We start from the raw sequence: 24921 nt of genomic DNA, 5'->3' as shown, positions 1-24921 counted from the left end.
CAAAGCAAAGCAGTTTTCTCCTGCATGCTTATAAATTCCAACTGGCACTTTTTCTTGCTCCCCCAAAACATGATTACCTTTTTGGTCTGTTAGGAAGAATGAAGCAGATAGGGCAGAGTAAAGACGAATGACATGAGCTACAGATCCAGGTGCAATTTCACTTGGGGATTTAAAACAGAGGAAACACGAAGAAGCATATCAAAGAAACTTCTGTGTTGCCTAGGGTACCCAAGCCCTCAGCACAGCTCTGAATAAGAATTCAGTCTGAGAGCAATCCTAAACTGCTAAAGGTGCCCATGAATATTCCACCATGTTCCCTCTCCACAGTGTTTCAGATATTGCCCAGAGAAGGTCATCTGATTCACCCATGACATTGTCAGATTTAAACAGGAAAACAAATAAGACAAAGCAAGCAAAATCACATGGGATACTTTCATGTATCTCTTCTCCACATAGATAATAAGGACATTGCTTCCAGTTTACAAAACTCATTTGCTATTTCAAATCTTAAAGATTATATAACAAGCTTAAAATCAGTTGACTATATATGCATTTTCTCTATATAAACTTTGGGGAATTTTTCAGTGCACCAAATAATTTTTAAATATAGTGCATTTTGATTTCTATCTGAATTCATTTCCCAAATCACACACAAAGTTAGCTAGGTAATCAGACTCATCCTTAGGAGTCCAGCTATGAAGTTGGGAGACAGGATCCTGCCATGAGGATCATATCCTATATATAATCAGATTCTTGCTCTTCCTATTTCTAGCTAAACATTTTCAAATATTCCTAATTGCTTCTTTCTCTCTTAGACTTTATTTTCATAACACTTATGAGAGTTTTAATTAATTATCAAGCTAAGTTTTTGTTTACCTCATGAGGACAGAGACATTTCTTCTTTCTTCCAAGTTCCAGCTCTGTGCCCAGCATACAGTGGACTCACAAATGCCGCTGAATGAATAAAGCTCTTGTGTATCTTTTTAGTACACATATTTATTCATGCCAGGCACTATTTTAAGTCTTGTGCGTATATTAATTCATTAATTCTTATAACCAATTCTATTACACAGGGGCCATTATTTTCTCATTTTACAGATAAGAAAATGGGCATAGAAAGGTTCACTGATTTGTACAAAGTCACACACAGCCACTAATAACAGATAACATTGATTGAGTACTTATATGTGCCAGCAGGGCTTTGCAACCCAAGGTAACTTTGTCCAAACTACAAAAACAATGCTCCTTTAGGACAAATGAATTTATGAATTTAAACAGGCATCTGCTCCTCCAGGATGGTTAAACTCCCTCCAGGGCATGGGGGTTGTAAATCGAGAGCAGGCTCCCACCTGTACTGGCCCTCCAATCCTGAGCCTTTCAGCAGGGCCCAGCCAGCATAAAACACAGTGCACAAACACCTCACCCACAAGCTGCTCTGAGCACTAAATGGTGATTATCTCATAGCAACCCAAGAAACAGGCATTAGTATTATCATCCCTATTTTACAGGAACAAGACCAGCGGCCCACAGAAGCACAGTGACTGCTCGGAGCTGTCCAGCTATTGAGTGACCCCGCTAGGACCCGAGCCAGGCACTGTGGTGCAAGGGCCCACACACCCACCAATACTCCTTACTGAAATTCTTACTCCTGGTTCTTGCAGCACCCTCCTATCTTGTCTCCATGCCCCCTGACTTGTCCCACAACTTAATCTACTCCTGAAACCACATGACCTTCTTAAAGGCACAAACCTGATCGTGTCTCCTTCCTGCTCAAACACTTCAAAAGCTCCCATACCCCACCCCACCCCCCAAGAAAAGTCAAGAGTCCTTCCTATGGCTAAGAAGGCTCCTTGTGATCTGACCCTGGCCACAACCTAGTGGAACCCCTAACTCTCTCTCTGCCCCCACCCTGCAAACATCCTGCCCTGTGAACCTTCACACTTTTGCTGCCACCCGCCTTAGCAGAGGATTGTCTTTCCACCTGGAGCCCTTTCCTCCCCTCATTGCAGTTGATCAGCTCCTACTCATAACTCACGTCTCAGCCTAAATGTCTTCCCCAATTCATGTTCCCAGAACCCTCAGTCTAAATTAGATTCCCTAGGAGATTCTTTTATCATACCACATGTTTTCTTTACAGCAATGTCACATATATGTGTTTATGTGATCATTCAATCAAAACCAGTTTTCCAAAATCCTAAGTATCAAGACAGCAGAGGCAATGTCTGTTTTGCTAGTTAACTGTAAACTCAGCATCTGACACACTTCCTGGTTCACACAGACAACCAAATCCTTTTGAATATCCCTGCTGGGCTCACCGTGCTTGCTCATCACCGCCCTCGTCACAATATACTGGAGCAGCCTGACTGTCTATCTTCTCCCATCAACTATAACTATGTTAGACACTAGGAGGACAAGACTCAATTTGACTTAGACCCTACTACTGAACCTCCAGGATCTAGCACGTTGCTCAGCACACTGCAAGCACTCAAACATTCCAGAGTAAACGAGCAAAGGAGCAGAAGTTCTTCGCTGTATCATCACTGTATTATCACTGCCATAAATGACATGAATGAGCTGAAGAACAGTTCTACTCTAACCATTCTAAAGAAACAGAATCTGGATGGAGCACTGCAAAAGTTTTGGTGGGCTTCCCAGGTGGCTCAGTGGTAAGGAATCTGCCTGCAATTCAGGAGACTTAAGAGACGTGGGTTTGATCCCTGGGTCAGGGAGATCCCCTGGAGGAGGGCACACGGCAACCCACTCCAGTATTCTTGCCTGGAGAATCCTGCAGACAGAGGAACCTGGTGGGTTACAGTCCATAGGGTCACAAAGAGTCAGCCATGACTGAAGTGACTTAACGTGAAAGTTTCCAGCTTCAAAATCTGACCCAGCATGTTCCCCAGCCACAGCAGACAGGGAAGCCAACTCAGGCCTTGATGAAAAATGACCTGTCAGCTTAGTCAAAGATCTCAGGAGTGACCACTCACACAGAAAGCTCAGCATCCACTTTCAAATCCTATAGAGACCAAAGCCACAGAACTACAAAGGATTCTCCCAGAGGGGAACTACCATGGTTATCAATAGACATATCACTCCCCATTAAAGGAAGATCTAAAAGACCCAAATCCTTCTCAATTGATAATTAAATGACTACCCATCCATCTGAAAGGAGGAGAAGGTTCATTCAAATAAAAAGAAGAAAAAGCAAATTAAAAAAAAATTACTTAATAGCATTTTATAAGACTATAGAAGAAAAGCCATTCCTGAAAAGAATGTTTCTTCAAAGGGAAATATAAAAATCTTTTCTATATACAGAATATACATACAATGGAGGCAACATTTGGTCTCACTTTCGCTTTGTTCCAAAAAGTCTCCTCACGCTTGGGAACACTGACAAGATCCTTAGGGTTCTATAAGAAGATTCTATTGTTTTGTCCACTGGCAAGTCATGATGGCTAAAGTTGTGTGTGAAGGAATTTCAGAGCAGACTTGGAGCCCATAAATATGAAGTGTGAATGGCAAAATGCCACAGACACATTGGTATTTCATTAAATTTATTATTAGTAAGACTATTTAATGACAACACAAATGGCCCTGGAGTTTTCCCAGTAGTGAGGGGGACATATGTTGAGTTGATCAAACTTCATCTTCTCTCTAAGTCAGGGCTAGGTCTCTCTTTCCAGACTCCACTAATTAGCTCCACACTCTAATGAGCTTCTCAGGTGGCTAAGTGGTAAAGAATCTGCCTGCCAATGCAGCTGACACAGTAGACACAGGTTCAGCCCCTGGGTCAGAAAGATCCCCTAGAGGAGGGCATTGCAACCCACCCCAGTATTTATTCTTTTCTGAGAAATCCCATGGACACAGGAGCCTGGCAGGCTACAGTCCATGAGGTCGCAAAGAGTCAGACATGATTGAGTACGCAGGCACACTACTCTTAATCCTAATCTGTAAGGATGTAAAAATTTGCCTCCTCAATTCCTTTATTCTGTGACCACTAATCATCTCTGTCTTGCTACTCAGCATCTCATTAGTGCTGGAGTATTAATAATACCTTAACACAGATGACACTGAGTTTACTTTGCTTGGTTTATTACCTTAGTCATCTAAAAACTTAGCCCCCTTGACACAAAGTAGAAGCCTAAGTAAAATATTGCTTAAAAAGTTAAAACCAACCCGATGCTGACAGCACTCACAATGGTTTCATCAGCTCTACAGCTGTTAGGCACAGCCCGACTGAGAGTAGACTCCCAGGGAGCAAGGAAGCCTCCCCCACGTTCACAGTCACCGCCTGGGGCCACCGAAGTCCTCTGGCTCTCCTTCCCACTAATCGGCATCACTCCCTTTTAGTAACTGAATTTGGAACAGATTTCTTTTAGAGAAGCTTTTTTAAATTGTAACCAGGAAAAAAAAAAAAAAAACCTTAAAAATCACTCACCCAAGAAGCCGTTTTGGCTTATTTGCTGCACTGCCAGGGATTGGTTTTTATTTTTAGGAACGTTTTCATGAAGCCAGGCTTTATCTCTTTTACCAAGTGAAATAGATCCAGTTACTTTTATTCATCCTTTACTCTCAGTCTTCTATTTTTGGCCTCAAGAGCTATTTTCTCCAGTAAGAGGGGTGCTGCCCTCAAGATAACTAAAACTTAAATGGGCAAATTCAGCCAAGCCCATGGGTCCCTTCTCATGAAACCCAAAGTGGCATGAGAGCTCCATCTCATGAAGGGTCCCTGAGACACAGATATTCAAAGGAGGCTGAGTAGGTCGGTGACTTGGTGGCCCAGGACATGAAACTTACAAAAAAAGCAGACCCTAAACAACAGGTTTTTTCCCGCTGCTCTGTGATGACTTCCACATTGTATGGTCCTTTGGGTGCACAAAGATCCTCTACAGGAGGTTTTCTTTTAATATACAAAGACCCTAGAAGGAAGGCCACTGCTATACTATTCACTGCTTATGTGTTAATTAGAAGAAGACACCCTTCCTGCATATCCCACCTCAGGACTTGGCTTGTGAGAAAAGCATGAGTTGGATCTCTACCTCCCCACACTCCCCTGCCTGGCCTCTCTGTCACTGAATAGCAGTTGGGTTTCTTTGTAACACCGGAGCAACATTTATTTTTCCATTCATTCATCACATGTTTCAGGCATGACTATGAGTAAGGCACTTGTCATCCTTCTCAGTAAATGGCTGTCGTGAGCAATAGTGCCGAGGTGCTAAGATAAAATAGGCCCAGGGTTGGTGAATATTCAGGTTTAACTGGAGCACAGGAGAGCCATGAGTGGTTGAACTTAAAAAGGAGCTTACTTGACTAATCAGTAGAAGATGGTGAATTAAGGCAATTTTAGAGAAGGGAAATAACTCACCAACACTCAGCTTTGCGGATATAGACTTGGTGATAGTCAACAGAATAGACTGGAGTGTGACAAGAGTAGGAGGAGCCTGGAGGCAGAGCAGCCAGCTAGGAAAGGTGACATTATATTATTATCCACTCACTCACCACCACCTGCCAAGGGAACATTATATACTCCTAATCCATTAGCCTTAGGTCTGCCTACATGGCATTCTTTAGACAATTATATGGGAATGCACAGAAAACATGCCATTTTCAAGAAAAACTTTAAGAGCCTGTAAATGGTTCTATCACATGCTCTTTTATAATATCCCAAAGCAGAGCTGTTCCTTCAGTCTGGGTCCCAGGATGACAACCACATGGAGCAGAGCTGCAGCTGACTCAGAATGAGTAAGTACGGAGTGAGAGACCCTCCTGTGTCGGCAAGCTGCTCAGATTTGGGGACCATTATTGCCGTAGAACTTCCTAGGTTCACGGATGTGGGAAGCTAATGTACCATGAAAGCAAAGGCAATAAGGTCTTAGACTAGATGGACAGATGCAGCATGGGAGAGGAAAGGGCAGACACAATACTAATTATAACAACAACAAACCATCATCTAACATTCATTTAGTATTTATATGTCCACTCTTCTCTTAACTACATCTCATTTAATCCTCATAGAGCTAGAAACACATACCTGTTTAACACCAAAGTATGTGCTCTTACCCATTTTTGCCAGTAACCAATAAAGCCTGGTGATTGTAAGGTTAACTCAACAGATCTGGGTTCCTCAAATCCTGCATGTTCTCAAAAATGTCCTGTCTCCAGGACTTGGCCAGCCAGCTCTTAGGAGCTGAGCTCTGAGTCCTTAGAATAGTCTGCCGGGTAAAAGTGTTATATGCCTGAAGCCTTGAGCCAAGCAGTATCAGTCTGGTCAAATAGTTTATCCTAACAGTATGATTCACAGTGAATTCCTGTCTTTTCCTGGGGATCTGGAGTCTGAACAACTGAAATAAATCACATTGGCACTGCATGTCTACATGACTGATTCCTAATAAAAACCCTGGACACCAGGGCTCAGGTGAGCTCTGCTGGTTCCCTGGTTGCACATCGCATCACACATCATTGCTCAGAGAATTAAGCACAGCCATGCGACTCCCCTGGGAAAAAAGTTTTGGAAGCCTGTGCCTGTTTTCTCCTAGAAATCATGCCCAATGCATCTTTCCCTTTTCTCTTAATCTCTGTCCTTTTACTTCAGTAAACCATAGCCATGAGTGTATTAGCTTTTCTGAGTCGATGTATTCTTTCAGCAGGTCATCAAGCCTAAGGGTGGTCTTGGGGTGTCATGACACAGCACAGAACATGAGACAGGCAAGTGTCAAAAGTGACCCCAAATTTTCAAGCCTAGGTGGCTCAAAAAATTCAAGAGCAGAAGTGGGACTTCTGGGCAAACATCCAGAGGAAAACGTGGTCCAAAAGGATACACGCACCCCAGTGTTCATTGCAGCACTGTTTACAATAGCCAAGGTATGGAAGCAACATAAGTGTCTATTGACAGAGGAATGGATAAAGAAGTCGTGGTATATGTGTGCAGTGGAATATTACTCGGCCATAAAAAATGAAAGAATGCCATCTGCAGCAACATAGACGGATCTAGAGATTTTCATACTGAGTAAATTAAGTCAGAGAGAGAAATACTGTATGACATCCCTCATATGTGAATTCTAAAAAGAAATGATACAAATACATAAATGTTTATGAAACAGAAACACTCACAGACTTAGAAAATGAACTTATGGACACATAGTGGGGAAGGGTGGGGGGGAAGAGATAATGAGGGAGTTTGGGATTGACATGTACACGCTGCTATGTTTAAAAACTGAATAACCAACAAGGTCCTACTGCATAGCACAGGGAACTCTGCTCAATGTTATATGGCAGCCTGGATGGGAGAGGGTCTGGGGGAAAATGGCTACATGCATATGTATGGCTGAGTTTCTTTGCTATGCACCTGAAACTATCCCAACATTGCCAACAGGATACGCCAATATAAAATAAAGTTATTTAAAAAAGAGTAGAAGTGGAAAAGCCAGGAGGGATTGGTGAGCTGAGGTGGGGAGTAAAGGAGGAGGCTGAGCAGACAAGTGGAGGAAGGAAGGTAAGTTTGGCACCTGATTTACTACATCTGACTCCCATATCCAGGTAGGAATGTACAGTGAGTGGTAGAAAATGGAGTCTGTGATGGAAGTCCAGGATGGTAATACAGTTGGTGATTGAAACCACAAGAGTGAGAGAGAGTCCAGAGGAAAAGATTAGAGAAAAGGAGTGGCAAGGAGTCAAACATAAACTGCAGAGAATATAATTTGGCTGCCTTGGGAGCCAAAACCAGTGAGAAGGAGAAGCTACTTTTACCTATTTCCCATTCATCACAAAGAATGGTCTGTTTAATTTTAAATAAATTTATATTAATCCAGGGTTTTGTTGATATATAAATAGCAGTAAAAAAAAAATCAGCAGTATTGATTTTCTCATAGTATCTTCATTTTCAAAGGCATTTAAAACCCTGCTTCATGAGCAAAGCATCTGGGCGTGACTATGATGCTGTTGATAATCCAAATAAACTGGGGCAAAGGGAAGCCCCAGCCATCCATGATACTCCATCATGTATCTGTGCAGCTGCCACCAGGGCTATTTTTATGTGTTAATTTACGTTAAAAATTATTTTTTTTAATTGGGTTCAAAAAAAAGAAAATGATAAAGCCAGTTCAGGGCCTGTGAAACAGAGGCTTCTTTTCACTTAACACAGCACTCTATTTTTCTGCATTTCCCTCCAACAGCAAACAGAGCAAGAGGCCAAGAGCATCAGGCTCAACTCTGACCTTTCACTTTTTCTTCTTCTCCTTTCAGGTAGGATTTTTTCTTCTATTCCACCATGCTTTTAGGTCCCATAATCTTCTTATTGAGGCATCAGAAAACAAATCTGCTAAAATCTTCCTTTTTTTATTTTTACCCTTTTTTTTTTTTTTTGCTTGAGAATGCACATACACAGCTACTTTTAGGAGAGAATAATAAATTGTTCCTAGGACCTCATAACAGACAACAAACGCTAAGGAAATCTCAGCCTCTTATGCTGCCCGTGATGGACAACTCTGTTCCATCACCTCAGACTCAAGTTGTTGGGAAAGCCATTGACGTATAACATCCAAACCAGTGTCTCAAAAGCTCCCCCGTGTGTGCATATGAAAAATAACTCATCAAAGGAAAAATGCACTGGATTAAGGGCAAAACTAGAAAAGGGACCAATTTTCAGACCTCAAAAATGTGTTAAGATACAAGAAAACAGCACATCATATAATTATTACTTTATTTTCATGTCGTATTTATGATGTAAAAGAATAATTACTTTAAGTGGGCTAGTTTTATATAGATTATAGCATTAACAAATAAAATGGATGCATGAAAATGTTTTGATTTTTCTATAAAAGGGATTTTAAAATGCCAAAAATGAAAAATCACTGGATATACACAAAAAGAAAAGATAAGCCATCCAAAGAGAACACAAGCAATTGATCTGAGCGTTTCAGCCCAAGAAAGGAATTGTGTGAAAGTAAACCAAAACATTAGCACACTTTTCATAAAGCCTAGTGGCAAGGTTTTCAGATTTCCCTTTTTGCCCGTTTATCTTTCCCTCAGGGAAAAACAGGGTATAGCTAAGACCACTAATGTAAATCAGCAACCTCCTCCCTCCACCCCCAAGCAAATGGCAGGCTTCCAGAATTTTAAAGCCAAGACTGGCAAAGGTTTTGTCTTCCAACCTCCGTCTTTTACAAATGAAGAAAAGTGAGCTCAGAGAAATGAGTGGAGTTGACAGAAAAAACTGAGAATAGACCCTTACTCTTTTGTTTTCTAGTCCAACCATTATTCCTTTACATCATGCTGTCTCCCGATTTTTAACAACAGAAACGGATAATACGTAGGAAAAACACTAATAAATAGTATTTCAATACTAAAAGGTACTAAGCACTTAGTCTGTGCCACACATGGTTTTAAGTACACTACTAGAATTAACTCAATTGTCCTGAGAGAAACATTCTGAGGTTATATTACCTCAGAATGTCACCTCCACTTTACAGATGGGGAAACTGAGGCACAGAGAAGTACCTCCCCAGGTATCTTAGAAAGTCATAGGGGAATCGTTCTAATACTTACCCAGTCTAACCATAGAGATTAAATCCTTAATCACAAGTAACTAAATAAGACACAGAAAGTATGACTGTTATTCAAAATTCAACAGGGCACCAGCTATAAAATTAAACTTTGTTTTGCTTTGTTTTTTAAACAGGAGTGCATGCATGCTCAGTTGCTCAGTTGTGTCTGACTCTTTTGTGACCCCATGGCCTGTAGCCTGACAGGCTCCTCTGTCCATGTGATTATCCCATCAAGAAGACTGGGGAGGGTTTTCATTTCCTACTCCAGGAGCTCTTCCCAACCTAGGGATGGAACCCACATCCCCTGCAGCTCCTGCATTGGCAGGTGGGCTCTTTACCACTGAGTCACCTGGGCAGCTCCTTGAACAGGAGTAGGACCAACTTAAAAAAAATAATAATAACAGCTAGCTTAGAAGGAAAAATCTTGCCCAATTAGAACAATAAACTTGAAGCTTTGTAAGTCTCCGATTTTATACAAATCATCTAAATAGAGGGTTGTATCCTTTGGCATGCTAACTGAAATCATGTTTACCTAGAATTAGAAAGTATGCTCATCTATTTATACTCTTCTAGGCATTTCTAACTGAAACTCCAGTACTTTGGCCACCGCATGCGAAGACTTGACTCATTGGAAAAGACTCTGATGCTGGGAGGGATTGGGGGCAGGAGGAGAAGGGGACAACAGACGATGAGATGGCTGGATGGCATCACTGACTCCATGGACGTGAGTCTGAGTGAACTCCGGGAGTTGGTGATGGACAGGGAGGCCTGGTGTGCTGCGATTCATGGGGTCACAAAGAGTCGGACACAAGTGAGTGACTGAACTGAACTGAACTGAACTGAGGCATTTCTTGTTGAACCTATTTTCCAAGTGATAAAATTAGATTTCTTAAGGGGGGGAAACCCCTCCTGCTTCTCTAACTGATCCAAATTAATACCAACTTCCTAAAGATACCACTGACCACCCAGTGTCTGCATCCAATGGAAATGTGCAGGCTTACCTCATGGAAGCTCTTCATTGTTTTCTCCCTCTCTCAGTTTCTGCAATATCGCTCTCTTGGCCCTTGCCTGGTCTTTTACTCCTCTTTAGCAGGTCCTCCCCACCCATATGCTTGGTAAGGCTTAGCATGTATTCCCAGGGTTCTGTCCTTGCTGGGTTTTCCCCACAGCCCCTGCCCACACTCATACCATAGCTTCCCCTGCTACTTAGGAAATGATGCCTGTTTTCAATGCTGGGGTTTCCAAGCTGCTTCTTTCCTCTAAGCTTCACACTGTCTGTGGCAATTCTTCAAACTCGACATAATCAAATCCAAATTCCTTATATGTCACCAAAAATTCTATTTTCCAGCCTGTGGTCCTTATCTTGCTTAATAGAGTTCCCCAGTTCACAAGCCCAAACCATGAGTCACCTGAGACTCCCTCCCTTCTTCTCACGATACATCCAGTAAAGCTGTAATTTCTACAAATTGTACTTTCTAAATTGCTCTTGAATCCTCCCCTCTTACCTTCGTGTTCATGAAAACCATGTAGAGTCTATCTGCATGACCGTATCTCTCCCCATCTCCCAAAACACTGGCTTAGGTTGGGTTCCATAAGAAACAGACTCTAAGCGAAGAATTTAAGTGCAAATATTATTGAAGAAGAGACCCCAGGGAGCAAGTGTAAGGGGCGTGGAAGAACGGCAGGGGCGAGAAGAAATACTGATGTGAAAATGATCAGATCACTGCTGTGAGCAGTGGGGCTCCATCCAGTGGGGGCCTCCAGGACACCCAAGGATGAACTGCAGTTTTGCCCCACTCAGGGGCCAGGAAGCTGGGACATTTATCCATCATTGTCTCAGGGCTGCTACCAAGGGGGTTAACTCCCCCTCATTGGGCCTGCCTCCTTGGAGTCTAGCAAACTTCCAGTCACTGTTGGCTTGCGTGGGAACCATGGCTGCCGAGGGACTCTGAGAAATCCTGGGAGGCTCCCAGAGGCTTTAGAAAGACTCCAGGTGCCTCTGCACAGCCTACCAGACATTCCATGCTCGTCTCCTTCTTTCTTCTTTCGTCATTTCCCACATGCTTTAGCCTTACCAACCTCCCAAAGGTTCCCAAAACACACAAGGCCATTGTCACCTCTGTGTTTTGGACTTACTAGTCCCTCTTCCCAGACCACCTCTACCTCTCAAGCCTCTTCCCCTCCATCTGAAATACCACCACTTTTTGACAGGATACAGCTCACATATCCCGCCCCATCTCAAGATCTCAAGCTTCCCCTCAATTTCCTGCCCCTAAGTCGAACACTTGCATCCATGCCACTGCCATGCCTTGTCAAACTGTCTCCCTCATCAAACCGCATGGTAGTTGCTGGTTGTGGTTGGGCCAGCCAGCTGGAGTGTGAACTCCTGACGAGTAGGGACTACGCTCGATTTCTCTCTGCTGCTCCAGCACCACGCCCAAGGCCAGGAAGGAGGAACAACTGGAAAAATACCAAATAATTCCTGAAAGGTCTGGATATCATACAGAATAAGTAATGTAAATCTCCAATTAACACAGCAAACAAAACAAAGCATAAGAAAGACGGGGGAGGGGATATAGCAATTTTCCCTTTAGTGCATGGTTTTCTTAAAAAATTGCTAGGTAGGGAGATTTTTCCTTTGTTGTTGCTGACCCCATGGACTGTAGCATGCCAGCCTTCCCTGTCCCTCACTATCTCCTGGAGTTTGTCTAAGTTCATGTCCATTGAATTGGTGATGCCATCCAACCATCTCATCCTCTGTCACCCTCTTCTCCTCCTGCCCTCAATCTTTCCCAGCATCAGGGTCTTTTCCAATGAGTCAGCTCTTCGCATCAGGTGGCCAAAGTATTGGAGCTTCAACTTCACCATCCGTCCTTCCAATGAGTATTTAGGGTTGCTTTCCTTTAGGATTGACTGGTTTGATCTCCTTGCTGTCCAAGAACTCTCAAGAGTCTTCTCCAACACCAGAGTGAAAGCATCAATTCTTTGGTGCTCTGCCTTCTTTTATGGTACAATTCTCACATCTGTACCTGACTACTGGAAAGACCATAGCCTTGACTATACAGACTTTTATCAGCAAGGTAACGTCCTTGCTTCTTAACATACTGCCTAGGTCTGTCATAGCTTTCCTGCCAAGAAGCAATCACCTTCTAACTTTTCCTTATATATGGGCTATAAATCAATATGGTTTACTCTGCCTCAGCTTCTTTAAGTGTCTCTTTATTGGCACTGGTTTCCTTCAAGGGAAACTGGGTGCTTAAGAGACTCTGACAGGGAACCCCTGAGAAAAAATCTTCTACGTGTTCACTCATGGGTATTTTGTGAGCACATTTCAACTTTTCACACTCAGGCACTTTCAAGTGTCTTACTGTAAGTGGGCTTTACACTGAGCCTATCTTTATAGTTAGATACCCCTAGAAGGAAGAAGGGCTTCCCAGGTGGAACTGGCGGTAAAGAACCCACCTGCCAATACAGGTAGATGTAAAAGACATGGGTTCAATCCCTGAGTCAGGAAGATCCCCTAGAGGAGGGCATAGCAACCCGCTCCAGTATTCTTGCCTGGAGAATCCCATAGACAGAGGAGCCTAACATGCTGCAGTCCATAGGGTAGCACAGAGTTGGACATGACTGAAGCAATTTAGCATGCACACACACAGAAGGAAGAAATAAGTGATATAATCACCTCCTAAGACCTACTTTACTGGCCCCTCAAGGTCACCTGCCTCTGTGCCCCAGCTGAACTGTCCCTGCAGAAGACTTCTGCCCTCTTCAATGCTGATGGGCAGAAAACCAATGCAGTGTGGGGTAGGGGTAGTCTTCCCCTCAACTTTCACTGGCCTGAATAAGGATTAAATTCATATTTTGGGGTAGGGTTTTTTTAACATATTAGTTGCTAAAAAGAAGAGGTGATAAACTATTTCCAAAGGTCATTTTAGTTCAGCCCAAATTGACTCTGCCTGCATTGATGTGAAAACTAAACAAACTGCAGATATCTTTGAACTGGATCCTGTGACACAGTTTGTACTGGGCAACTGTTGTTCAAGATTTTGCTATTCACTGATCAATGCCACCACGTCTGATGGAAACTAAATTGCCTTCCATCCATATAGACGTGATTTCAGCTTTTCTCCCCCTGCCCCTCCCCATCCTTATGGTTACACAATGGAAAGGAAAACAACCACAGTGGATCTTCCTTGTTGGAGGCTATAACATTGGGTGTTCCCTTCCATCACCTGTGTTTTGGGTTTTACCCTAACCAACGTCAGGATCCTTTCATCTGAGGTGACAGAAATCTACACATAAAGTAACAATGCAATCTGTTGCAGGAGAAAGCAAAGAAGAAATTTTGGAACACCCTGCTCAGAAGTCAGGTCAGCTGTTTATATTTTATTTCATATTTCCAGATTCAGTGTAGGCAGCCAAAGAGTTGCTATTCAAAATGTTTTGCTGACCTCACAAGAACCAATGTAAATAGACTTTCTACACAATGACGCCAATGCTGAAGGCAGTTTCTGTGTTTTTATATTTTGTGAGATCTCTGTGTATACTGCTTCCAAGTCCTTGTGTTGGTGAGCAGAGTTTTGCTTTGGTGTAAACTGATACCAATCTTTGCAGCCTACTGTTTCTCCTAGTTTCTCTCCAATAACTACAGAACCAAGGAGAACAGAGTGAAAGGTCATGCTGTACTTAATTCCCCTTTTCATTCCTATACTCCTTGATTTTCTTTGCCTGGTGTCCATGTCTCAGAGTTGTTTTATGACCAATATCTTGCCCTTAAAGGTTTGGGCTACCCAATCAAGCAATCCCCAATGGATAACAGAAGCTAGCAATTAACTCAATACTCCTTAAGTACCTCTGAGGGGCAAGTTACAACTTTTCTAAGCATTCACTTCCTTTTTTTTTCCTCAATCTCAGCATTCCTTTGAAGAAATGAATGACTTGAACCAACAATTTACCATCCAAGAAATTGCAGTACAGAGGTTTTGCACTTTATCCTCCAATAAGGAGCAAGTCAGTGAAAGGGCCAGAACAAAGCACAAGCCTAATAACAAAGTTCGGTGTCCTTTCCCTCATCCTCCCCTATGCTTATGCCAAATTCCACTTTATAACAAACAGCGGTGGAGAGATGCTCTAGCTGAGGTCTATGTGCCTGTGGAAAAACATAGGAGGGCCTGAGATTCCTGAAACTGTACCCAAATGGTTAATATATGTGCATTTTTATAAGAAAAGAATCAATAATTCCAGAATGGCTAACAATGATTTTAATCATATGCTTCATATTAAATATACTTGAAATAGCAAAACAATCCTATATGAGACCTGACATTTCTCTGTCCCATCTCTTAAAATGTGCCTTGTTGCAATTTTACACATACAACAAGCTACCCCAGAAGTAAGTAGGTTAAAATAACAATATGTATTTCATTTTCTCCCAATCTGAGCAGGGCTCAGCAGGCACAGCCCTCCGTTCCATGAAATGCCGACTGGGGTGACCCAACCGGCACTGCGGGATCTGCTGGCTACTGGTTCCTCTCCACGTGGGCCTGCATGGGGGAGGCTTAGCTTCCCCACAGCCTGGCAACTGCCTCAATAGACTGTAAGCAGAAACTATACCACTTCTTAAGGCCTGTACTCAGTCAGACACAGTGTCCCTCTGCTCCAGCCTATTGGTCAAGCCATCATGAGAAGGTTCACGGGGAGGACGTGTAGACCTTACTTCTTGACAGGAAGAGCACCAAAGAATTTTGAGGCCATGATTTTAGACTGCCGCATATGTCTAGGGTCATCTTTTCTCTTCCTGAAGTTTGCTCCACCACAGATCTTTGCTGTGTGAGAGACCAAGCTCTGACACTTCTTACATGTCCCTCTTGCCAGGATGAGTCTGTAGGCAACACAACCTACTACCCCAATTGATCTGCTCCTCTCTGGTCACCCTTGGCTCCTTCTTAGCTGCAGGTGCTCACCCCTCCATTGCAAGGATCACTCGAAGTACTCTGTCTAGCCTATTCCTTTAAAGAAATGCTACCCAATGGCTTTAGGGGGATGACAACTGTGGATTCTGTCTCTAGACAGAGGGATAAAAGTTCCTCTGAGAGATTTCTATTAGATACGAGCAATGTGATGAGAAAAAAAAAGAGACTGGCCTTTCCCAGCATAACTCCGTGAACCATTGACTGGGTTGAAAGCATTCCCAAGTCAGCCTGTTCACAGGCACTACCCAACCACATAACTCTTTGAAAAGCAAGAGTTATTAAGATTTTCAAGGAAATGCCAACCAGTACTTACATTTCTTGCATCACTTTCCCCCATTCTCTTCATTAAGTCAAATGACTGATCCATAAAATTGGTTATCAGCACTGAAAAATTCTCTGATACTATCTGCTTTAGGCTGCCTCAGGCAGACTTTTGGAAATGGTCTGCTTTCGCTCTGCAGTAGAGGTGATAAAAAAGGGCCACCAGCTGAGGAGAAAAAGTTCCAACTCCAGGCTTGATGAGGTTATAAGCCACTATTCAAATCAACCAAGCACTCCAGAAGTCTTTTATTAGTCTTTTTTTTTTTTTCATTCTCCAGCAACTTTTATTGGTCACAGAATGTGAAATTATGTGCAGCACCTGGGGTTTAATTAACAGTCTCATTTATAAACCAATTCAATATTCATCTTATTTTTAAAACAACGTTTGCTTTTGAATAAACTGATATGTAAAACCAACACGCTCCTACCCCATGCAAAAGCAAGCAGCTTGTAAACCCACTGTTAAGGAGACGCTGGATGAAACACCAGAAGTTTTACCCACACTTTCACCAACCCACTCTCTCTGATCCATCAGCATGTCAGGACCCCTCCTGTCTTCGGAGCCTTTGCAATCATTTTCTTTGTTCCAGTCTCTCTTCTCCAGAAAGTTCTGTGGCTTGTCTCCTCTTCCTCTTCAGGTCTTTATTTATATTTCACTTTCTTAGTGAACCTGCCCTTGGAAGCCCCATCTAAAATTTGCAAACCACTGTACACACACCACTTCCTCTCATCCTCTCCTTATAAGTTTCTTCTCACTATAGAGTATATGATGTATTTTACTTATTTACTGCCTGTCTCCCCTTCTATAATACAATGATACCTTCATGAACACAGGATTTTTTTTATGTCTTGTTTATTGCTGCTGCTGGAATAGTACCTGGCATCAAGTAGATGTGCCAGACATATTTATTAATAAATAATTGAATGAACTATCGATCCAACCTGTAACTGTCCTCACATGGTGATAACACAGGTTCCTAGTTGCACTGCCTGCTTTGAAAAGAGTTACCGATCTGGCTCTAACAGCCTTCCAACTGGCTTACTTTTCTATTCCTGCTGTAACAAATTACCACAAACTTTGTGGCACAAGGCAGCAAAACGTCATTGTCTTACGGTTTCGTAGGTCAGATGTCCAACACGGGACTCAGTGGGCTAATATAAGGTGTGGCCTGGCTCTGTCCCTTTCAGGAAGTTTTAGGGCAAGATTTGTTTCCATGTATTTTTCAGATTCTCTAGGTCATCCCCAACCCCAGGAAGGTGTGTGGCCCCTTCCTGCATTTTCAGAGCTGGCAATGTCACCCGGCTCTGGCCCTTCTTCCTTGGTTACATCTTCCTCTGACTCTCTTTTTCTGCCTCCCTCCTTATGTGAGACCCATGCAGATAATCCAAAACAATTTCCGTATTTTAAGTTCATCTGGTTAGCAACCTTAAATCCATCTACAACATTAATTTCCCTTTGTCCAGCAACTAAACATATTCCTAGACCTCTGAGATGAGGATGGGGAACTCTTTGATGGCCATTCTCTCTTCCCATCACATCATTCTCTGGAATAATCTAAGAAATGACAAGACCTCTCCCATCACTTTCATAGCTGTGATGTTTCTTATCCAGATCCACACTGAGCCCTTACATTTGCTCCTGTCATAAATCCTTATTGAGGTACAGTACAAACTTCCCTAGACTTAGAGGCGGAAGACATTCACTGAAGATCCTTTCTGAAACTGACCAACTCAGTTACTATCACTGAGACTCCCTTTTCTCAACAGAAAAATGGAAATAACAAAACCTCCTGACAGGGCTATTATGAAGATGAAATGTGGTAATGTTTATAAAAGCTCTATAAATGTCAAACTCCACTCGATGTAAGGGATCATTATTATGATAGACACCTCTAGCACCAAGGATACCCCGAGTCTGTACTGATGGTGGTTTTGATTGTTTTGCTCCCTGAAAGGAATGATATGAATTATCACTTACATACTTTGGACAAATCAGAAAGGAAATAGACAGTGCTACTCACAGTACAAGTCCTACATTACCTCTTCCTGGATTATGATGACAATATTGCACAGACAATCCAAATGTGAACAAGAAATTTGGTTTTTCCTATTTGAAGGTTCTGAGTACAAACTGAAGCAGGGCAAAGGCTAACAGAGTTTTGCTAAGAGGATGCACTGGTCATAGCAAACACCCTCTTCCAACAGGACAAGAGATGACTTTACACATGATACCACCAGATTGTCAATATCAAAATCAGATTGATTATATTCTTTGCAGGTGAAGATGGAGAAACTATACAGTCAGCAAAAACATGACTGGGAGCTGACTGTGGCTCAGATCATGAACTCCTTATTGCCAAATTCAGACTTAAATTGAAGAAAGTAGGGGAAACCACTAGACCATTCAGGTATCAGTTCAGTTCAGTCACTCAGTCGTGTCCAACTCTTTGCGACCCCATGAATTGCAGCATGCCAGGCCTCCCTGTCTATCACCAACTCCCGGAGTTCACTCAGACTCATGTATAACCTAAATCAAATCACTTACAATTATACAGTGGCAGTGACAAACAGATTCAAGGGATTAGATCTGATAGACAGAATGCCTAAAGAACTATGGACGGAGGTTTATAATATTGTACAGGAGGCGGTGATCAAAACCATCCCCCAAACAAAGAAATGAAAAAAGGCAAAATGCTTATCTGAGGAGGCCTTACAAATAGCTGAGAAAAGGAGAAGTAAAAGGCAAAGGACAAAAGGAAACATATACCCAGCTGAATGCAGCATTCCAAACAATTTCAAGGAGAGGTAAGAAACCCTTCCTAAGTGAACAATGCAAAGAAATAGGGGAAAACAATAGAATGGGCAAGACTAGAGATCTCTTCAAGAAAATCAGAGATACCAAGGGAATATTTCATTCAAATTTGGGTATAATAAAGGACAGAAATGGCATGGACCTAACAGAAGCAGAAGATATTAAGAAGAGGTGGCAAGGTGGCCACCTCTAGCTCACCAAGCTCCAGCAGAAGGAGAAGGCAGGTAAGTAAGGAGGTCTCCATACCATGGTACATACAAAGCAGACTGCCAGCAAGTCAACTGGTGATAAAGCCCCAAAGAAGCAACTCGCTACAAAAGCCACTGGCAAGATGGCACCTTCTACTGGAGGGGTGAAGAAACCTCCTCATCACAGGCCTGGTACTGCGGCACTCTGTGAAAGCAGACGCTATCCGAAGTCCACTGAACGGATTCTCAAACTTCCTTCCAGCGTCCGGTGCGAGACATTGCTCAGGACTTCAAAACAGATCTGCGCTTCCAGAGTGCAGCTACTGGTGCTTTGCAGGAGGCAAGTGAGGCCTATCTGGTTGGCTTTTTGAAGACACCCACCAACCTGTGTGCTATCCATGCCAAACATGTAACAATTAAGCCAACAGACATCTAGCTAGCATGCTGCATACGTGGAGAACATGCTTACAAATTGACTATGATGGGAACATTTCATCCTTTAAAAAAAAAATCTCTTTTTCCTGTTATTGGTAGTTCTGAATGTTAGATATTTTCCCCCCATGGGGTCAAAAGGTACCTAAGTATATGATTGCATGTGGAAAAATAGGGGACAGAAACCCAGTATTGGCAGTTCTTCCATTTTCATTTGTGTGTGAATTTTTAATATAAATGCAGGGACATAAAGCATTAATGCAAGTCAAAATGTTTCAGTGAACAAGTTTTTCAGCAGTTCAATTTTATAACGATTATAAATAAACCTGTTAAATTTTTCTGGAAAATGCCAGCATTTGGATTTTTTAAAAACAAGTAAATTTCTTATTGACTGCAACTAAACGGTGTTTGCAGCATTTTTCTCATACAGTAGATTCTGTCCACTCATATACTTTGCTAAGTGAGTTGTCCTACATGCAAGTACATGTTTTTAATGTTGTCTGACTTCTGTGCTGTTCCTGTAAGTTTGCTATTAAAATACATTAAACTATTTAAAAAAAAAAAAAAGAGGTGGTAATAATACACAAAAGAACTATACAAAAAAGAGCTTAATGACACAGATAACCACGATGGTGTGATCACTCACCTAGAGCCAGACATCCTGCAGTGTGAAGTCAAGTGGGCCTTAGGAAGCATCACTATGAACAAAGCTAGTGGAGGTGATGGGATTACAGCTGAGCTATTCCAAATCCTAAAAGATGACGCTGTGAAACTCCTGCACTCGATATGCCAGCAAATTTGGTAAACTCAGCAGTGGCCACAGGACTGGAAAAGGTCAGTTTTCATTCCAATCCCAAAGAAGGACAATGTCAAAGAATGTTCAAACTACTGCACAGTTGCACTCATTTCACACACTAGCAAAGACATGCTCAAAATTCTCCAAGCTAGGCTTCAACAGTATGTGAACCAAGAAATTTCAGATATTCAAGCTAGATTTAGAAAAGGTAGAGGAACCAGAGATCAAATTACCAACATCCACTAGATCATAGAAAAAGCAAGAGAATTCAGAAAAACATCTACTTCTGCTTCATTGACTATGCTAAAGCCTTAGACTGTGTGGGTCACAAAAATACTATGGAAAATTCTTCAAGAAATGGGAATACCAGACCACCCGACCTGCCTCCTGAGAAACCTGTATGCAGGTCAGGAAGCAACAGTTAGAACCAGACATGAAACAACAGACTGTCTCCAAATTGGGAAAGGAATACGTCAAGGCTGTATATTGTCACCCTGCTTATTTAACCTGTATGCAGAGTACATTATGCAAAATGCTGGATTAGATGAAGCACAAGCCAGAATCAAGATTGCTGGGGAAAATATCAATAACCTTAGATATGCAGATGACACCACCTTTATGGCAGAAAGTGAAGAGGAACTAAAGAGCCTCTTGATGAAAGTGAAAGAGGAGAGTGAAAAAGTTAGCTTAAAACTCAACATTCAAAACATGAAGAGCATGGCATCCAGTCCCATCACTTCATGGCAAATAGATGGGGAAACAATGGAAACAGTGACAGACTTCATTTTCTTGGGCTCCAAAATCTTCTGCAGATGGTGACTGAAGCCATGAAAGTAAAAGACGCTTGCTCCTTGGAAGAAAAGCTATGACAAACCCAAAGAGCATATTAAAAAGCAGAGACATTAGTTTGCTGCAAATGTCCATCTAGTCAAAGCTATGGTTTTTCCAGTCGTCATGTAAAGATGTGAAAGTTAGACCATAAAGAAGGCTGAGCATCCAAGAATTGATGCTTTTGAACTGTGGTGTTGGAAAAGACTCTTGAGAGTCCTTTGAACTGCAAAGAGATCAAACCAGTCAATCCTAAAGAAATCAATCCTGAATATTCATTGGAAGGATTGATGCTGAAGCTGAAACTCCAATACTTTGGCCACCTGATGGGAATAGCTGACTCATTAGAAAAGACCCTGATGCTGGGAAAGATTGAAGGCAGGAGGAGAAGGGGACGACAGAGGATGAGATGGTTGGATGGCATCACTGACTCCATGGACATGAGTTTGAGCAAAGTCTGGGAGATGGTGAAGGACAGGGAAGCCTGGTACACTGCCATCCATGGGGTCACCAAGAGTGAGACAGGACTGAGTGACTGATCAAGAAATTAACCCCACCTACAGCTTCCCAACATCAAGGGGAAATGACTTTGCCTGTCCCCTAGAAAGTCACTGAAAGAAGTTTTAAGCCACTTCTTTAAATGGGGAGCACCAGCTTCCCAATTGTGTTTCCAAGTACAACTCTCATGGTTCCTTCTTCAATTTCACCTTAGAAGGATACTACAGGGAAGACTCTGAACTTCATATTCACAGAAAAGAATTGCCAACCTGAAACATATTTAACTGGGTACTTCCCCTAAGGTAGTTGCAACTATTGCTTTTATGGAGCCAGGTGAGGATTTCATAGAAGCTGATAAATGTTCTCAGGGACAAAAATCTGACTGTGAACTTCCTGGCCTCTGGTGGGTCTTGCCCAGATGCAAGCTCATATCACAGGAGTCAATGAATTTCACACCATTAGATGTGTTCCAATAAATCAAGGGCTTATATAAATCCCAGAACCTGCTTTTGTGGGGCTCAAGCTACAACCAACTTAAACCTCCACGGGGTGGATGTTTCACACATTGAAACAACTTCATAAAAATACCATGGGAGCTGGGCCATTGGTGATTCCATGCTGCCTGATTTGCCAAGAGGGGAGAAAGTCTTTTCTAAGCTGAGAGTCTTTGAGCAATGCACATCTGTCCTCAGTACTTAGGGGGGATCAGTTCCATTTATTCTCCCCTTCAAGCTGTAAGATTTTTTAAAAAGACCCCATGGATAACCCACTGCAACTAGAAAGAACTGCTAATTGGATCAAGAAGTTGAAGGTATATGACATGTTTATATTGAATTTCCCTTGAAATACTCTTGGATTTAGAAGATAAAGGCAAAGAGGACTTGGCAATGTGAATTTTTGCTGGCAACAGAAAATTTCAGCTCAACAATTGTTTCAGAATAATTATTTTTGCCAAATACAGCAAATATCTCTGGATGTACCCAAATCGAATATGGTAAGGGTAGTATTTCAAATTGCTTCCACTTTGTATGCTAAGTCACTTCAATCATGTCCAACTCTCTGTGACCTGATGGACTGAGGCCTGCCAGGCTCCTCCGTCCATTGGATTCTCCAGGCAACAATACTGGAGTGGGTCGCTGTGCCCTCCTCCAGGGGATCTTCCTGACCCAGGGATAGAACCTGAATCTGTTACATCTAACCTGCTTTGGCAGGTGGATTCTTTACCACTAGCGCTACCTGGGAAGCTGTTTCCACTTTAGTCACTCACTAAATACTCAGATGGCCAAAGCAACCAATAAGCTCTTGTAGTAATAAATGGCTAGTCCATTTTTCTTTACCAATTTACCACAGATTCTGGTAGTGAAAAAAAGCTTCACAGTAAAATATTAATTTAACTCTATTAGGGAACTAATTCATATGTTTAAAAAGAAAATTCATTAAATGTTTCCCTGAGAGGGTTATTATCTACAGATATGTCTGAATTTTCTAAATTTATGTATGTTTTCAACTAATATAATCTCTTATTTATTGCAGTTTTAGGAGCAAAACTGAATAAAAGATAAGATAATTTTCATCATCTAGATTTTTATTCTGTCATCTTTATATCAATTCAAATCTGGTATCCTCTAAACTTTCCTTGGCAAACTCAAGTAACCTCTAACTACAAATGAAGTAAATACTTCCAGTCACTAGTTACAAGGTCACAGTTCCTAAATTGTCTATTTACAAATGTTTAAGTTCTTTCTTTGAGGACGGAGCAGCAGCAAGGTCTTGACTTTGGCAGGGTGCATGAATATCCACGGATCTGGGGGATTCTATGGTCTGCTTTGAGTCAAATATTTTGTCAAAAGCAAAACCAGTTCACCAAACCAAGGAACTCCTGCTGAAAAGTATCAACTCTCTCACATTCTTATCCTCAGGGGGAACCCAAAACCCAGGGTTGACTCTTGAGCGTCCCATGCAAAGCAAGGACATCAAACCAGTCAATCTTAAAGGAAATCAACCCTGAACACACTTTGGAAGGGCTAATGCTGAAGCTGAAGCTCCAGTACTTTGGCCACCAGATGCAAACAGCTTACTCTTTGGAAAAGACCCTGATACTGGGAAAGTTTGAAGGCAGAATAAGAGCATGACAGAGGATGAGATGGTTGGATGGCATCATTGATTCAATGGACGTGAACTTGGGCAAACTCCAGGAGATAGTGAAGGATAGGGGAGACTGGAGACGGTAAGGGGCAGGGAAGCCTAGAATGCTGTAGTCCACGGGGTCTCAGAGTCAGAGATGACTTGGTGACTGAACAACAAAATGCTCCCAAAATGATCCATAAGAACCCAGACATTTTTACAAACGGCTCAATCCCAAGACTTTTACTTGTGTTCCATTTCAAAGTACTAGTGCAGTAGGATTCTCCTAAACCAAATCCTGTTCAAGTAAAGAGACGATGGTGAGGTCCCAGCAAGTTCCCCAACCTTAGTTCTGAGAATAGCTGTACCAGTAGAAAGCAGACTGCCTTCATCAGCTGAATAACTTGTTGAAAGCCAATCAACCACAGACAGGTGATTATTCTAAGGTACTTTTAAAATGTAAGGTCTTTTTTAATTTGGGGAATCTTGGCTTCTTTTCTTTAAGACGGTCCATTCCACAACAATGGTTCATAATTAGATCTATTTATTTTGACAGTCCCTACCTCCTGATAAAAGGCCATCTGCAACATTTCAAATTAAGGATTTTTCCTACAAAGAACATTATTATTCACAACGTGAAATATTGAGGCTTGAAAGAGAAGTATAATCAAAGATCACAACATAAAATTCCATTATCACGGTGTCTGGTTTTGACTCTGCTTTCTCAATTTAAAGAGGAAGAACTAGAAGTAAATGTAATAAGTACTGAGGTATAAAGGGTGGGGGGTGGAACTGCTGAGTCAGACTGCAAACATCTCAAGAGCAAAGAGTGTGCCTTTTATTTTTCTTCATGTCTACAAAGCACAGTGAAAACTGAAAGTGAAGATTGCTCAGTCGTGTCCAGGTCTTTGTGACCCCCTGGACTGTAGCCTGCCAGGCTCCTCTGTCCATGGAATTCTCCAGGCCAGAATACTGGAGTGGGTAACTGTTCACTTCTCCAGGGGATCTTCCCAACCCAGGAATCAAACCCAGGTCTCCTGCATTGCAGGCAGATTCTATACCATCTGAGCCACCAGGAAAGCCCAGAACACAGTACATGATCCATTTTGTGTCCTGTTCATATATGGTATCAAGATTAAGAAGGAAATAAAACACAAGCAAATGAAACCTTTTCACCTTCTGCTTCAGCATTCTTCTACTCTACTTGGCTGCCTCTTTCACAAGTTATTTGAGCCCCTTCCCAGTATCATACTCCCTGGGCTTGCTTATCACTACCACCATGACCACCATGTAGAGACACACAGGTTGTCTCCTGCCCCAAGATCCACAGCTGAAAGGCGCAAGTGAGAGCTAAAACCTAGTCCACAGTTACGAAGAGAATCAGCTACTAGTCCCCACATGGAAGGCC

The 24921-nt window shown here is 42.1% G+C and overlaps 1 protein-coding gene and 1 pseudogene across 8 annotated transcripts in view; one reads left to right on the top strand and one right to left on the bottom strand.

The window, feature by feature from the left end:
• The window catches only part of PDE4D (phosphodiesterase 4D), a 1602952-nt gene that overhangs the window by 1465137 nt on the left and 112894 nt on the right, over positions 1 to 24921 (bottom strand). The gene's annotated exons all lie outside the window — the stretch shown is intronic.
• LOC109574791 (histone H3.3C-like) lies at positions 18895 to 19271 on the top strand (annotated as a pseudogene).

Source organism: Bos indicus, chromosome 20, assembly GCF_029378745.1.
Source record: "Bos indicus isolate NIAB-ARS_2022 breed Sahiwal x Tharparkar chromosome 20, NIAB-ARS_B.indTharparkar_mat_pri_1.0, whole genome shotgun sequence".
Taxonomy (NCBI): Eukaryota; Metazoa; Chordata; class Mammalia; order Artiodactyla; family Bovidae; genus Bos; species Bos indicus.
This window is presented reverse-complemented; position numbering and strand designations above follow the sequence as displayed.